Here is a 12,017-nt window from a genome sequence, read left to right as displayed (position 1 = left end):
AAGAAAAAAACCCCTTCCACTTTCACCCGAGACAAATAGACTAGGCACAATTGATCTGAATTAGATGGATAAACCAAGCCACACTGAAGGGTATCCTGAGTTGATCTGAACTATAAAATCATAGAACTGACAAGGACCCACCCCATCCTAGCCAAGTAATGCTTTAGTTCCAGCTTAGGCACTATAGATAGCACACCAGTGTTTATAGCAATTTTTGAGTAACAAGCATACATCCAAACTAAAAAGAGACCAAACCACAAAAAAGCACTGAGTTGCTGCCCTAATGGCAGGGCTGCAGGGGGTGGGTTGGAGCCAGGACAGGTGGCCTGAATTTGTCAGTTAGGCCAGGTGTTACTCCAGGTCACCTGATGCCACGTGGGGCAGCTATAAGTCTGTGGGGGAAGTTGGCCAGTGGTGGGCTGGTGCTTGGCTGGGTGTTATAGAGCAGATGGTGAGTAATTGTATTGTAGGTATATGTTTGTATGTATAGTTATTACTTTTGCTTTAGTGTCTTGATGAATAGTTTTTATCTTGCAAATTCTGTTTTGTTTCCAGTTCTCTCTCCCATCTTGCTGAGGTGGGGGAGTAAGTGAACAGCTGTGTTGTGCTGAGCTGCTGCTAAGTTAAAGCTACTGGTAGGTTAAACTGTAGCCGCCTTTTTGGTGCCCAATATGCAGCTCCAAGTGTTAACGTGTCAGGGCAGAGTGTGTTAAAATTTTTCCTATAGTAGTTTAGTTGTTGTTGGGCATGGTGTTGTTTTCTTTATCGTGTTTCTGGAGATATTTCTGAGTTTTTTTTTTTTTTTCCATAGAACTCTACTATTTAATGCCTTACTTGCTGTATGTGATCTGTGTTACCTTGTTCCTCATTTCCAAGGGCTAGATTAATGTTATCATTTTTCTGTACTGGTCAGGAAGCTAATCTGGTTTTTGTATTTAATATTGCAGTTATCCTCATACTTTGAGAACCACATATTAAAAACTATTTGTAACTGCACTTTGTCTCCTTAGGGAGCTAGGCTATGAGAAAGGCAAATGGGAATGTGCAAATCAGCATGTTACTATTGTGATATTACCTGAATATGTTTCAGATTTTGTTTAAGGTTAAATAATTATTTGCAAATATGCCCCAGGGATCTGTCCTGAGGCTGGACAGTTGAATGCTGGGGAACATAAGATGGTATGGGCAAGTACTCAGAACAGTGGGCACCCCTAATGATTTGCAAGTTCATCCCTGAATAACTGCAGAATCTAGGAAAAAAAAAAAGTAAGTGGAACAGGTGTGCTGGCAACTCTAGGAATGCACAGATCACTCCAATGTGCTGGGGTCTGGCCTGTGTCTACTGAACTCTGTTCAGTTCTTCAGCACCCTAAAAGCAAAGAGATAATTGGATCTGATGATGATAACAGCAGGTCCTGCCATTGCTCCAATCCCTGCAAAAAGCCATGCAGAGCTTTATCTCAACCCAGGAGTTCTACTTTGTTACCAGTTCTCTCCCTCATATTACATAGGGGTGGAGAGTGAGCAAACAACTGTGTGGTGTTTAGCTGCCTGCCGCCTTAAACCACAAATAGGGTTATCTAAAGAAGGAGAGAGGGATGCCTGGGCTCATGTCCGTGTAGCTTTTGGAGATCTTCAAGGAGGAGACTCCACAGTCTCTCTAGGCAGCCTGTGCCAGTGCTTTGTCACACAGCATAGGAGTGGTACCTGGTGTTCTGAGGAAACCACCAGTGTTCCACCTTGTGCCCACTGCCTCTTGTCCTGGGCGCCACTGAAGCCATGCCTCCTCTTCTCTTTGTCCCTGCTTTCTCAGCCTCTCCTCTTACATTTACTTGGTATGTGCATGCCTACCAATGTCGTGTCCTTTAGTACTAAGGAGAGCTGTGGACAGGGACAGAACCTCAGGAAATATTACACAACCCCCAGGTTGAGCAGGTGAGGAAGCAGCTTGGAAACCGTATGCTGATGTGTGCTCTGTTGCTGATGGCAGTCACAATAACCAGCCAGCTCCTAGGGGCATTGCTGGGAGATGGGCAAGGGGCTTAAACAGGCAGTTTAAGATCCTAATTAAAAACAAAACCTAAAACAACAAAACACTGCTGCTCATTTGTGTTAAAAAAGATCCACCCATGCTGCCTTCAGACACACCTCCTTTCTTGTGGTGCTTTCATGGTAGCGAAGCCAGGAAGTGTAGGGGTCAGGAGAGGTGCAAGCACGTGCTGAGAGCTGTGTTTGATGCAGCATGTACTGTCCTTGCCTGCTGAGACAGCATGAACATCTGCTCTGGAGGCCAATTCCTTTACTTAGTTACTTGTGTACTGTTTTACCCTCTGCAGGACTTCTCTTACCTTCACATATGCTGAAAAATGAAGAGTCCTGGTTACAAACTGATGCTTTCCTTTTTTTTTTTTTTTTTTCCCTTATTTCCTTGCACACCTAATTCTTTGCTCCAAAGGGAGAAGAATAGCAGAATGAGAAAGGTGTATAAACAAACAAATTATACTTAGTCATATGGAATTGTGCAATCTCTAGAATATTGCTCCTTGTATTGCAAAATACATTTCTTAGTTTAACTCTGTACAAAAAAAAAAAAAATTGCTCTAAAAAAATGGGCTTTTGCCCCCTTTGTGTTTACCTCCTTTGATGTTTGTTTTACTCCAAATGCAACAGAATGTTACATTTTTCTTCTCTTTGGAAAACTGGTATGATATTAAAATAAAAGCAGCGCAACAGCACATTATTCTTAGGAGATATGGACTTTTTCTTTTGGTGTGTTATTCCGCAATTCCTAAAGTCTGAAAATGATGATTACCTTTAAGGACTTAAGATGCTACATAGGCGACCATTCAGTGGTAGTGAATCATTGACAGAAAGCAGTGTCCTAAAATAACTGTGTTACCTGTTTCTCTTTTGAAAGCAGAATCTGCAGAAGGAGGGAATTCTGAGGGTATAGAATATAGGCATTTCCCTTCATAATGACAGTACAGTACTGTAAAAGTCCATCTAGGAAATAATGTTTCTTTTTTGAGTAATTATTTTTGTGTGTTCACCCATAAAAACACAGTAAACTTCTAACATCAATATAGATTCCTATTTACAACAGGCAGCAAATGTATTCAGTTCAACATGCCCAAACACCTGCTAAGTGAAATGAAATTTGACTACTTGCAGTCATGTGTTAGATTTGCCTGATGCCTCATCTATATTTCATGAAAAAAAAAAAACTGGTTAATGTTATTTACACTTAAACATGTGTATGTGTGTAACTCAAAAGGAGACTTGAATGATAATCACCTCTGCTTTAAGCAAATTTATCTGTATCCAGGTGCTTTTTGGTCATTCTAAGCATCAGCATTCACATAGAACAAGTGGAACAAAGGGAGAAGAAACAGTAAGATATTTGTCTTTGTATGTTGCAATACTCTAAAAGCACTTTCAGTGCTTGTAATTCTGATTGTGTTATCTTAAGCTTATCTCATTTATGTAATTGTGGTGGTGAAGGAAGTGAGACCCAATGTCTGAAGATCTAATCAGATATTAATTAATGTGTTGTACTAGTAGCTGTAGTGCAACAGAATGTAGCATATTCATCATTGTAAATAGGTGATTAAATTTATAGTATGCTAGGTATTTGGATCTTTCTTTCATACTGTTACTGTTCTTTGCTATGCTGACTGCAAAATATAATAACTTCTAAGCAGTGTGTAAAACAAAGTGCTCAATTCACTTTATTAAAATATCCAATAATAATTGATTTAAAGGCAATAAAATGTGTTCATTAGAGGGTTTATATTCAAGAAATATTGAAAGTATACCTAAAACTGTCACTTTTATTGTGAATGAACAGGATAATATAATTTGAAAAGAGTGTGATCATACTAAAGATTTGTCCTGCAGCATTATCTGATAGCTCGTAAAGTGCTGAAATTTAATATGATGCTTTCAGTCAGTTTAATTGAAATTTAATTGCCACTTTGGGCAGAAGGTTTAGATCTGATCAATAAAATATTAAAGATTTTGTGCTTTCACTTGGAACAATTTCCTAGCCAATGCATCAAGTGCACCCTATGTTTTAGGAAATATTTGTTTGTTATAATTCACATAATGTTCAATATCACTTGCTTGTCTGAAAGTTTTTAACGTGCTGCTCAGATAAATAGTAGAAATAATAAAGCCATAGTTGATCCATTTAATTACAACAAGATGAGAGAAATAACGGTCACCTTCAGATTCATGAGAAAGGCATTAATGTAAAAGAGCTATAAATATTTTGAAATGTCAAACCTCAGAAAGACAGAGTCCAACAGGAACCAAGCTGTAAATCAGGTACATAGAAGGACCTTGGAAAAAAAGATGGTTCTTTGGTATTTTAGAAATAATTACTAATACAAAAAGGGTAATGATGAACCTATAAATTACATTAAAAAGGGCCATTAGAGGAAGATTAGTTTATAAAGCTGAGAGATGGTTCCTGAAAATTATCCCGCTAGTTATTTCTTCTTTTCATTTCATATTATTCACTATCCCCAAAATTATCTGATTAATAATAAACTAATTGATCGCTCCTTTGCAATTCAAATGCACTGGCCAACTTTGAATCTCCCTTTACTGTAATCTGTACTCTCTTTTTTTGGTAGTAGTGTAAAGAGAATATTTTAACTTTTTCTCTGTAATGTGTGTGGGAAACATCAATCAAAGCAGCGCTACCAAATTCACCTGTGTGATTTGGTCAGGGCCCCACTACTACTTCTGCATATCATGTTGGAGAGAGTCTGGTGCCTCTGCTCCTCCATCCTTTCCTTCCTGGATGTTCGTGTGGGACCTTGGTGACAGCAGACAGAATTGGAGGTAACTGAAATGCCACTCCCTTAATTTCCCCCAGGTCTTCAGCAATGCACTTGAACCTAAAGCCCACAAGGCACCTTATCAACACTGTAGTTTCCTGTGTGAGATAATATGGTATTTGACAACTGGGAATCATTCATAAAGGTTTTCATTCATTCAGATAATGAGCACTGCGTGGAACAGCAATGCCTGAGTTCAGCTCTGCCTTGTGAGAAACAGAGCAAGAGGCTGGTGGAGGATGGGGAATTGAAAATGGTCTCAAAGGTATTATATTTTTTGATGGCAATTTTGTTTCAAGCTATAGTTTATTCAAATAAACAGTAAATTCCAGATTATGATTTTTACTTATGCTAGATACAGGCATGTGTGGTACACAGTTCAGTACTTGGTAGCATGGAAAAAATGATTTATGTTGCTGTTGGCGACAGAAACAGAAACATAGCAGTATCTTTTTTTTTTTTTTTTTTTTTTGCCTGAAATCAATGTTGTCTATAGTGCTCCTATAGAGGATCACTGGAAAGTATGAAAAAGTTCCTCTCACTTCCTCTCCACAGAACTCAAACACAAGTTGAAGGATTGACGTACTAGCCTGTTCAAAGCCCTTTAAAGTTTGCAGTGGTCTGCCTCCCCTTTCTGTATGGCTTCCTGCAGGAAAGGAGTTGAAGTTGCAAGTGCTGATTTCTGAAGATTGCTAACTTTTAGAGAATCATAGTATGGCCTGGGTTGAAAAGGACCACAATGATCAATCTAGTTTCAACCCCCTGCTATTTGCTGGGTTGCCAACCACCAGACCATGATGCCCAGAGCCACATACAGCCTTGCCTTGAATGCTTCCAGGGATGGGGCTTCCACAACCTCCTTGGGCAACCTGTTCCAGTGCATCACCACCCTTTGTGTGGAAAAACTTCCTAATATCTAACCCAATCATCCCCTGTCTCAGCTTATAACCATTCCCCTTGTCCTATCACTATCCACCCTCAAAATGATTTCTGACTTCTGACAGTGGTATATGTGCCATTGTGAGAGGCAGCGTGAGTGTTAATGTGAGTGCTAGGAGTAATTTTGGCCTTTGGGAATCTGATTAGCATGCACAACAAAATATCAACTACTATGACAATTTATTAATCTATCAGCTACATACCTGTTAAAACCAGATATTTCCTTACTTTTTGTCTTCAAACAGTATCTCAAGCTACTAGTTATAAAATCAGCAATTTTGGCTCATACATTTGAATAATACTGGAGGCAAGAATATTGAGAGATGGGGGGGGAAAAATGCGATGGGTAGAATTTGGAACTGAAGACTAGGAGTAGCATCATCCTTTCCATGCTGGGCCATTTCTTCTCCATGTCTTTCTCCATCTGCAGGATGAGGAGATGATATTTCTTCATTAAGCTGTCTGTCTAGTTGTGATTATCAGGAGACTGAATAAATTAGTACTCTCACAGGATGTTCAACCTGGTAGCTGTTGCATAGTATTATTCTGTGCTGACCAGAACAGGCCTAGGGCAGTCAATTTTAATAATGCTTAGTTCTCCATTTGGCAAACTTTTTTCTTCAAGTTCTCTGGGATAAAATGCGTTACTCTGAGAATATTTATTGTGAACTCATAATTCATTTCTGAAGCTAATGAAGAGTACTGAAGATGGGAAGAAGGAAGCAGTAATTCCATAAGTTGCAGGGTGGACCTGGCAATTAGCTCTGTGAGCATCAAAACTGATTATAAGGATTCACTCACTCCTCGCTGAAGCAGTGGTGCAACGTCCTTTTCTTTAGTACTAAGAGAAAGCATGGTTAAAGCAAATGATTAATTTTTTTCTTTTCAATACACAATTTCTTTCATTGTTCACTGGAAGTAATTAGGTTTTATTAAAAGTGCAAAGGGTTGGTTTTTTTCTTTTTAATTTAATTTTATTTTTTTTAAAGTTCCATTGGTTAAAAACCCAATCAGAAACCCCCCCCCAAAATCCTTACTGCAGAGACTCAGAAACTTGACAAGGACTAGATGTGGCTTTGGCTTGGGTAACTAGAAAGATAAAATATGTCTGATACTCTGTTCTGAACATTTTTTTTTTTCTTCCAACCTTTCTGGTATGGTTGCACTAGTCCTATATTTTTTCAGACATTTTCTAAAAAGTGCTGTGTATCAGCTTGCATGTTATTGACTGTCTTTTCTCTAGGCTAAATTACAGACCTTAATAGATTTAAACACTGTCCCTTGAACAGATTTTTTTTGTATACACTCAAGTTGCATTGTATTTTAGACAAGTATGATTCCTTCATTTGTTCCTGAACTTTCTCATTACCCCCACCTCAAGGATACATTTATCACATGGAAGACAGTAAAATTAGTGTCATATTGACAGTAGAGGATTAAAATGGTTGTGCTGAAGCATCTTGTATTTTCTCTTCTTCCTCTAATTTATCACAACCACATATTCCACAGGAAGTTGAAGTGGGGGGAGAGAATGGAGGAAGGATGCCCAGCTGATAGACAGCACCTCTACCTTGCAGAAGATTCATTCCACTGCACATTTTGAATCTGCTGACAAGAAACTTGCAGTGCAAGTAATCAGAGCCTTCACAAGATTGATTTTTGTCCCCTGCTGGTATATGGCATACGGGGGGGGGAAAAGGTTCTCATCTCTCAGTGTAATCTTAACTATTTAGAAGCCATTATTGCAGGATTACAAATCACTTGTACCTTTCTTGTGCAACTTCGTTATTTATTAGCAAGTCCAGCAAATTAGTCAGGTAATATTATGTAGGGTTCCAGTCCTGAAGCTCTGTCTCAAGTGTGTTGCTGGATTGTTCCCTCAATTTGCAAATGCTAGTAAATCTATGAAGTTCCATAAACAATACTGCATATTGCTGAGTGCAAATATTTAGCATTTTTTCTATTTTTCCTAATTGCAGAGAGGGCTTAGCAAATGTTGCATGTGTAGCTCACTTTTCAAAGTGACTCGATAAAATTGCAGATGCATTCTGTCCTAGGTTTGTAAGAAATGCTTAAAGTCAACTTGTCATAGAGACTAAATTGAATCTGCTACCTATACAGCTCTGGAAGGGAAGATGTATGGGGGGGGGGGGGGGGGGGGAAGAGAAGCATGAGATTTATCTGATGTTTGGTTGATGTACGGCTATATAAAATCTTAAGTAATACAGATAATGTCACACAATATTGCAACATATATTTTCACTTGAATGTTATAAGACAATAAGGCATAAATGGAAATTAAAGGGAAAAAATCTGAATGGTTGTCAGAGAACACTTCTTCATTCAGAGAATCATAAACATATGGAATGGTGTGTCAGGCAAAGTTCTGAGATAAGAAGGGAGTAATTACGAAATGGATTTATATCCTGAGGTATAAAGTACAGACAATGGAAAAGAGCTTTAAGTCACGTGATTTTTTTTTTTAACCCTCACTAAAATTAACCCTCTCTAAAAAGAAATGCTCATGATGATTGTATTTAATAGGTTCCATATAATCTATTGCAGTTTGCCTTTTCTTTGATCACTGATGGAAAATAGACATGTGTAAGTTGTCTCACATTCACACACTGTGTACTTTTAATGCGTATCAGTATATCAAAATTAAATAATAGAAATTGATATGTTCCATAGCTCTATCCATACTGAAGTTACTTCTTGATGTAAAAGTAATGGCTACTTAAAACATATGAATTCTTGATACTGGGAAATACTCAAAGTGAATTTCAACTGATGAATGTATTAAAAAAACAGCTTCCAGGGCAAATAAAATCAATAAGTATATTTTCATGTGTGAAACAGGTAATTAGAGGAACAGTTATACAAAAATACAAAATAACTTGCCATTGCTATTCCAAGGAAGAGTGGGGATAGCAAGGACATCACTCGGTCTTTGAACTGCTTCAAGAAATTCAGATAGGAGAAAAAACTTTTGTAGGACATTTACTGTTGAGACTGAGAACTGTGATAGTGGATTCACAGATTCTGGTTTACTGATTATCTCCTGATTTGTATATGCATAGGCTGGAGTTAATTAGTTAGAGCAGCCAATCTGTAGCCCTCATACGTAACTGGTAAATCCCATTAGAGGTGGATTGCCTCTCTCTGTCATCTCACTACTTTCCAGTCTTACTGTTGTCTTCAATGGACTGAACTCACTGTGTTTACTTCAGATACCTCTTCTTGGACAAGCAAAGAGAAATTGAAGTCTAATATCTAAACGTAATGATAATGCATGTATCTAAATGTTATGTAAAATATATCCAAATTTCAGTATTTTTCTAAGCTTTCAGTCTAGTCTATGTTGCTGTGCTGTGAGGCTGCATCTTGTATGTGTAAGGCCTCCCACAAAGGTGAGGTACCAATGAGTAATGTATGGATGTTAATGTTAAGACAGTCTCTTTAATGTAGAAGTGATCCTACAATGCATGAAGAATTACTATGGTGGATGAAAATCACTATATTTCCACTATGTCCACAATGGGACAATGAGCATACTGACTGGCATTGCCCTTTTTCCAGACAGTAACTTCAGAAATTCTTGCTAAATGGGTGACTTTATTTTCTACCTAACAAAAATTGGGGTGAAATATAGAAACAGAATGGGAAGACCTCTTATCCTGTCCTATCTTAAATGAGAGTGAAGAAAGATGAAGCTTAGTAAAAGGCTTTTGTTGTGGTCCTTGAAAAGGAAAAAAAACTCATATTTTTCAGGGGAAAGAAATTGCCCAGGAAGACAAGCTAACTCATGCTAATGAGCAAAACCCTATAGTTAACATGGGAAAGAACTAGATTTAACAAAGACAGCCTGTACACTGTCTGTACCTATCCCTAAGACGTCATTAGTCATTGTTATCCCATAACTGTAACAAAATCTGTGCTTAAAACAGTGTGACAGGAATCAAAGACACCTGTATTATCAAAACTTACTCCAATGTTATCTCTCAAATGCCTATGGCAAAATTGGAGACAGATTTCAGCACTGCTTTTTAACAAGTAGTGAAGGGCAAGGGTCCAATGAGTAAATTATTGGATGTAATTCCCTTAGTATTTCAAGACTTCATCAAGGAAAAGGCTGAAACTCAAGGAAGCAGCAATGTTCAAACATAGTTTGACTCTGCTCTACTTCCTCAGTGCAGGTCCAAGTATTTAAAAAATATATATATATGTATATAAATAGAATGCCTTACTGGGAGAAACTTACCTCTGAAATCAAGCTAAGGAAGTCGCATCTGTCTCATCCTTCCATCTGAATGGTTCTGCTGGACAAGATATTGCTGGGGGTACGGCAAAGAATAGGCTTCTTACTTCCACTATTATTGAATTAAGGGTAAAAATTTTTTGGGCAGCAATCTGAGCTTTTTAAAATTAGTAGGAATTTGGTGTATAAGTAGCCTTTAAAATGGTAGACATTATCAATATTTTACAAGGTTGCTGATGCATTTCTTATGTTTTCCTACTAATAACTGTTTTATCATTTACCAAGCAAAACTTTAAACTAAGTTTTGCTGTGAATATGTTATTTATTTGGATGTTGATAGTGAAAGATCAGTAGAAATGTTTTTTAGATGGAAAATATGGGCTAAATTTAGATGGAATCTAACTCAACATTTATCTAACAAAATGGTAGCAACATTTCAAGGCTTGAGAATTGAAAGTTTAAATTGCGGTTGAGAGGCTGAGGTCCTTCACAGTTCCATGAGTGGTTATCATTTTCTTAAAAATAAAAGGCAAGGATAAATGCGTGCCAAAATGGAATTAGAAATCAGAGACCCCACTCAAAATTTTGATTAAGTATAAGACTACTAGAATGAAGACTAAGCGCAGATATAGCCAAATGGGCATGCCATTGTCAATCTCCAGTATAAAAGTGATAATTGATTTGCGGTTTCTTTATAAATTATATAAGACAAATCATAGAAAGGCTTTGGTTGGAGGGGACCCCAAGGATCATCAAGTTCTGAACACCCTGCCGCAGGCAGGGCCACAGGCTTCCAGATCTGGTGCTAGACCAGGTTGCCCATGACCCCATCCAACCTGGTCTTGAGTACCTCCAGGGATGGAGAATATACAAGCTCTCTGGGCAGCCTCACTACTCCCTCTGTGAAGAACTTCCCCCTGACATACAAAATCCCTCTCTTATTTAAGTTTTTTTTTTTTTCTCTCTGTTTTTGAAAAACTGTACCAAATGCATGCATTAGTAATTCTGATTCCTATTACTATCTTGTGGAATTCATAAGAATAAAATGCATGTAAAAGTGGAGCCTACATATTGGCACTTTCAGTTTCAGTCTGCTCCACTGATTGTATGAGAGTTAAAATCTCTTTCATGCCTATTTAAAAAAATATATATACATAAATAGGACTTTTTTTCAACAGTAGGAAGTGGTTGGGTATCCTTGAGAAAGCAGCTGTAACAATTGACTCCACCTGCACCTGTCCTGGCTTTAAGATCTTCGATTTCACTAGTATGATCAGGTTGCATATGTAGTGTGTTTTCACTTAAAATAATACAAAAAAGTATTCAGTTTTAACTATCCAAAAAAGCAGTAAGGAAATCTTTAAAAATGTCTGTATTCAGCACTGGAACTTGTCATAGACCAAAAAACAGCACCAATAAGGGGGAAAAAAAAAATGGAAGAGTGAAATACATAGAATGAAAGGGTAGCTAATTTAATGCTCTTTTCATGATGTTTTCTGCAGACGTGCAGTATTTTATTTTCTATTATTATCTCTGCCTCTATTTTTCAAAATCTCATTAATACAAAAAAACCCACATTTCTGCATGGCTGCTTGTCCAGTGTTCTGCAGCTCAGAATGAAGCATAGACACAGTAATCATCACTGTGTAGCATATTTTAACTATAAACAGAACTGTGATATGAATGGAAGCTACGATTTAGCCTTAGCAAATAGTTCCATTGAAGGGGGAGGAAAAAAAAAAGGTGATGAAACAAAGTGATATTTATTCTTTGGTTGCAAAAAGAAGGCTGTTTGTGCCAAACAAAATGAGTGCTTGAACAAGATATAGTCAGACTCTAATGCATATGAATTGCCTTGTACGTACTGCTTGATGGCACACCCGTGCATGATGTTGTTAGTGTCACTCTAGGCATGTTATGGATTTACTGTATTACATACAATGCAATTATTGATTTACATAAGTATTGCTATTTTT

The 12,017-nt window shown here is 37.6% G+C and overlaps 1 long non-coding RNA gene across 5 annotated transcripts; it reads left to right on the top strand.

Moving 5' to 3' along the window:
* Positions 1-398: 398 nt before the first annotated feature.
* Positions 399-9,673, top strand: LOC125694717 (uncharacterized). 5 transcript variants are annotated; one of them, XR_007377676.1, is made up of 5 exons: positions 426-451; positions 556-635; positions 4,702-4,848; positions 5,006-5,109; positions 7,293-9,673. It is a non-coding gene; the product is annotated as an uncharacterized LOC125694717 (long non-coding RNA). The 5 variants fall into 5 exon arrangements; XR_007377672.1 differs by having other exon boundaries at positions 4,734-4,848; positions 7,293-9,672; XR_007377673.1 differs by lacking the exon at positions 556-635 and having other exon boundaries at positions 399-451; positions 4,734-4,848; positions 7,293-9,670.
* The last annotated feature ends 2,344 nt before the right edge of the window (positions 9,674-12,017 follow it).

Source organism: Lagopus muta, chromosome 6 (assembly GCF_023343835.1).
Source record: "Lagopus muta isolate bLagMut1 chromosome 6, bLagMut1 primary, whole genome shotgun sequence".
In the NCBI taxonomy this organism is placed as follows: Eukaryota; Metazoa; Chordata; class Aves; order Galliformes; family Phasianidae; genus Lagopus; species Lagopus muta.
Note: the sequence above shows the minus strand (reverse complement) of the source record. Positions and strands in the feature narration are given on the sequence as shown.